This window comes from Schistocerca americana, chromosome 1 (genome assembly GCF_021461395.2).
Source record: "Schistocerca americana isolate TAMUIC-IGC-003095 chromosome 1, iqSchAmer2.1, whole genome shotgun sequence".
In the NCBI taxonomy this organism is placed as follows: domain Eukaryota; kingdom Metazoa; phylum Arthropoda; class Insecta; order Orthoptera; family Acrididae; genus Schistocerca; species Schistocerca americana.
The window spans coordinates 117,185,097-117,190,918 of NC_060119.1; positions in this window are offsets into that span (position 1 = coordinate 117,185,097).

The following is a 5,822-nucleotide window of genomic DNA, read 5'->3' on the forward strand; positions in this document are numbered from 1 at the left end:
GTAGTTCACACACACACACACACACACACACACACACACACACACACACACTGTCTAAGGGATCTGAATTAAATACGACGATTGCCCAGAAAGTAATGCACCGCACTTTTTTCTTCAACAGTTCTTTACTGAACATAACGAGAGTTACAAACACGAAAGAATAGAGTTTTATCTGTTGTTGTTATGGTCTTCAGGCCAGAGACTGGTTTGATGCACCTCTCCATGCTACTCTATCCTGTGCAAGCTTCTTCATCTCCCAGTACCTACTGCAACCTACATCCTACTCAATCATCTTAGTGTATTCATCTCTTGGTCTCCCTTGATGCCTCAGAATATGTCCTGCCAACCGACCCCTTCTTCTGCCACAAATTTCTCTTTTCTCCAATTCTTTTCAATACCTCATCTTTAGTTATGTGATCTACCCATCTAATCTACAGCATTCTTCTGTCGCACCGCATTTCGAAAGCTTTTATTCTCTTCTTGTCCAAACTATTTATCGTCCATGTTTCACTTCCATACATGGATACACTCCTTACAAATACTTTCAGGAACGACTTCCTGACACTTAAATATAAAAAAATGTTCAAATGTGTGTGAAATCTTATGGGACTTAACTGCTAAGGTCATCAGTCCCTAAGCTTACACACTACTTAACCTAAATTATCTTAAGTACAAACACACACACACCCATGCCCGAGGGAGGACTCGAACCTCCGCCGGGATCAGCCGCACAGTCCATGACTGCAGCGCCTTAGACCGCTCGGCTAATCCCACTTAAATCTATACTCGATGTTAACAAATTTCTCTTCTTCAGAAACGCTTTACTTGCCATTGCCAGTCTACATTTTATATCCTCTCTACTTCGACCATCATCAGTTATTTGGCTCCCCAAATAGCAATACTCATTTACTACTTTAAGTGTCTCATTTCCTAATCTAATTCCCTCAGCATCACCCGACTTAACTCAACTACATTCCATTATCCTCGTTTTGCTTTTGTTGATGTTCATCTTATATCCTCCTTTCAAGACACTGTCCATTCCTTTCAACTGCTCTTCCAGGTCCTTTGCTGTCTCTGACAGAATTACAATGTCATCGGCGAACCTCAAAGTTTGTATTTCTTCTCCATGGATTTTAATACCTACTCCGAATTTTTCTTTTCTTTCCTTTACTGCTTGCTCAATATACAGAGTGAATAACATCGGGGATAGGCTACAACCCTGTCTCACTCCCTCCCGAACCACTGCTTCCCTTTCATGCCCCTCGACTCTTATAACTGCCATCTGGTTTCTGTACAAATTGTAAATAGCCTTTCGCTCCCTATATTTTACCCCTGCCACCTTCAGAATATGAAGGAGAGTATTCCAGTCAACATTGTCAAAAGCTTTCTCTAAGTCTAAAAATGCTAGAAACGTAGGTTTGCCTTTCCTTAATCTATCTTTAAGATATGTCGTAGGGTCAGTATTGCCTCTACGGAATCCAAACTGATCTTCCCCGAGGTCGGCTTCTACCACTTTTTCCATTCGTCTCTAATGAATTCATGTTAGTATTGTGCAGCCGTGACTTATTAAACTGATAGTTCGGTAGTTTTCACACCCGTCAACACCTGCTTTCTTTGGAATTGAAATTTTCTCTACACACCATATTTTTCCACGTACTCTCCATCCCGTTCTGTGGCCTTCCTCCAGCGCGAAAGAAGGGCGTGTCTGCCCCGTCAGTACCAATCGTTGTCCTGGTGGCGGAGCCAGTGCTTCACTGTGTGAATCTCCTCCTCGTCGTCCTCAAAATGTCTTCCACGAACGGCATCCTTTAATGGTCCAAACAAGTGGAAGTCCGACGGGACTAGTTCAGGGCCCTAGGCTGTATGGGGTAGCACTGTCCAACCATGTTTTGCGATGTGTTCGGCAGTCCTCAGACTTGCGCGGGGCCGATCGTTATCGTGTCGCAGCAAAACATCATCTGCGTTGCTGTCGCGCCGAAGTCGCCAGAAGCACGTTTTTTCTTAGAGTGTTGACACATGCTTCTCAATTAATGGTACCGCCTCTCGGCATTACATCAATGAGAATCACATCTTCACAGTCCCAGAAGACGGTGATCGTGACCTTACCGGCGGAAGCAGTCACTTTGAATTTCTTTTTTCTGTGGGGAGTGGAAATGACGCCATTCCATCGACTGTCATTTTGTTTCAGGCTCATAATGGTGAATCTAGCTTTCACCACTTGACACAATTCGGGACAAGAAGGCCTTCCCCTCAGTTTCAAAACGCTGCAACAATGTTTTTTCTGTGCAATTTGTGATCCATCTCATCTTGCACACACTTTTGAGTATCCAAGAATTCGGATAATTGCACCCGTACTTCCTTTGCTGATTTACAGACGCGGCGCCAGCTGCCGAGTCGTGATGCGTCTGTTCTCGTGAATGACATGCTCGCTGCAGCATGTGAGGTGTGACAGCCGTGGATGGTCTCCCCGACCGTTGCAAATCGTGGAGCTCCGCCGAACCGCCTTCTCATGACCTCACCCTTCTGTTGACAGCAGATGCTTCATAGATTTTGCACAAGCGTTTGTGAATATTTCCCATTTCATCCACATCTCCGGCGCGCAAATCGCCCAATGTGGCGTCGAATGAAATAAGACTGCACTTGGCGGCCGAACTTCCCCGAATAGGGGCCTCCCGGCCAACGATACCATACGCTCATTTTTCCCCACAGTGTCTTCCTCTGCAATTAAATGACGGTACATTGCTTGTGAAGTACATCAGCTGAAGACGCCATTTTGAAACTGTCCTGCAGCTACGCTATCTGTCGGAAGTGACGGAAACTTGGCGCGCTCTCTCAGGAGACTTCAAATAATACATATGTAACGTTTCGCATTAGTAGCATTGTTTTCGGCTGAGAAAAAAGGCGGTGCTTTATTCACTGGGCAACCCTCGTAGATAGCTACTACTTACAGTCACAATGAATTAATGCATGCAGCTCTGTGCACAACGATCGTTTCACTCTAGCAGGAGACATTGGGAATACAGAGTGATCATCACGTTTCGATACATTTACAAAAATAATGGATGCATTTATGTAATATGCAAGGACGATCATTGTCAATCTATGTATACAGTTCCAACGCACTTCAACGTGGTATCCGTTCATTTCGAATCATTACTTCCACCGTTGAAGAGTAGACCTGAATGCGTTATGAAACATAACTTCTGAAACAATCGACGATGTACCTTGGATTAGAGCTCTTGGACCCTGTAGGTTCCTTACTTCTGTTTTGCACATTCTTGACTTTACGTCTTCAGAGAGAATCAAATCACGTGAACATAACTGATGCAGTCTTGCTAAACGTCTGCACTTCTGTCTGATGGCGAATCTTCGATTTACGAATAGGTACTCTCTTACTATAAGAGCAAAATGAGGGGATTGTCCACCCTATTCGATCACAACCATGTCACCAGGGTCTTCTTTCTGAATTGCGGAAACAGGAATTTCTCTGGTATGTCGAGGTAAATGTTCCACGTAATTGTCTCTTCTGCAGAAACGAAGGGTCCGTAAACTGTAGTCTTCTCAATAAGTTTAAAACTTTAAAGTTTAAAACTTTCAAAATTATCGACTTTGCCACGTCCCAACTCGTTGCTTAAAGGACGACTTGATTGATTCGGACGTCTTTCGATTGCTTCTCTGATTCACTGAGCAGTCCCTGGGTTACAGGAGGTCTCCAGGAGTGTGATTCATCGGCAACGTTTCCAGTTTTTTGGAACTTATCGACATGCAACCGGATATTAGCTCTTGTTGGTTCTGGCTTGTGTGATTTCCAAGTGACTCCTGAAGCATCTCTGGATAAGATAAACCTCCCAATCGCTCACTAACAGCATCCACGCGGTCTCTGTCGTACCCATTCTTCTTGATCACAGAAATGGAGCCGGTTAGTGTGGCCGAGCGGTTCTAGGCGCTTCAGTCTGGAACCGCGCGACCGCTACCGTCGCAGGTTCGAGTCCTGTCTCGGGCATGGTTGTGTGTGATGTTGTTAGGTTAGTTAGGTTTAAGTAGTTCTAAGTTCTAGGGGACTGATGACCTCAGATGTTAAGTCCCATAGTGCTCAGAGCCATTTTAACCATTTGAACAGAAATGGATTATAATTATGTTTTATGTAAATATATCACTTATTTCTTAGAAATGAATCTAGACTTCATAACCAACCTGTATAGTAAAGCATTTATGACTGAAAATATCACACAGTTCACCTACAAAGATTATGAGTACTTTAGCAGTGGTAAAAGTAGTTAAAATACAGCAACCTTTGTTACACAGGAAATAGAGAATGTGCTTTAAAATAATAAGTTACCCTTAAACTATTTTCGAATTGCATTTAGTTAAAAATGTAATTATGTTGTTCTAACCCTAATTCTGCTTCTTGTGACAGCAAACCATCTTTGATAATAGTTTGTATACCTGAAAAATCAAGTTGTGCTACAATAGGAATGAAGGGAGGCTTGTGTCTGTGGTGCTGCATATGTATTTTGTAACCTTACAAGGTCAACAACACACCCTCGGACTTCGACCGTGAAATAAACGAATTACTGTTGTATATAACTTAGGTAATTCAAATAATAATACGGACGCCAAGATACCGGTGGCTAGTAGACATGTATCTGAAATTTTCAGAATTAGTTTTTTGGGTAGGAATCTCTATGGGGCTAAGACAAATTATTTTATATACATTAGTCCGATTTTAAGTTTTTCTGATTTTGAAATTCAGACTGAAGAAAAAATAATTATTTAAATAACACTCAATTTTTGATGTACCACCTTTTTAAATCGGACTAAAAAGTATAAAATAATTTCTCCTAGCCTCTTACAGATTCCTAACCCCACACATATAGTTCTGAAATTCTGTGACTGTGAAATTTTAATAGCTGTGAAATTACTTGTAACATTTAAAACGAAAAACGTCAGGCGCATGCAGTACGTAATTGATACACGAATAATTCACCACCTAACTATTTTCTGTTTCATGCTCTCCACGTTTCCCGTTTCAAATCTTTCAAATACGAGGGTCGTTCAATAACTAATACCCTACATTTTTTAAAGGCGTTAATATACATAGACAAACGTCCCTGTTGGTGCTTCACATTTGATGTTTGTTTCGTGCGCCGGTGAAGTTTCGCACCGTTCTCGCAGATGGAAGAGCCGTAGTATAGCGTCAAAATGGCGTCTACATATGACTCGCATTTGAAGGTACTTGCTGTTATTGAATTGTTGTGTGCAGTAAAACGAAAGCGTGGTGAACATCTACCAACGTTTGAGTGCAGTGTATGGCGATGCTGCAGTTGATAGGAGAGCGGTCAGGCGATGGGTAAGGAAAGTTACTGCCTCAGTTAATGCAGAAACAGAGCTCCATGATCATCCACGCTCGGGGCGTCCTGTTGAAACTTTTTTATTTAACTGTGTGAATCTGTACTTAAATTGCTGAATGACTGAGAAGATGAAACTTCTACGTTATTTGATTCTGAAGCAGCTGAGTAAAACTGAACGTACTGAGCCTACTTTTTCTTACCATGTCAACACTGACCCAACATTATCCTAGCGCAACGCAGTCTGACTTCAAATAATTGATACAAAAGAATGGCCCTGAATAAGAAGCAGTCCTGACTATAATATATACATTTCATTAAGCACTTGCCTCACAAAAATCTTCATTACACGAACTACTGCAATATAGCGTGCGTCAATACTGCCAGCTAAATAAAAGATTCTAACTGCTAAGGCCACTACCTACTAATAGTCATGTGGTTAGCAAAAGAATGATTTTGTTACAAACCAAATAA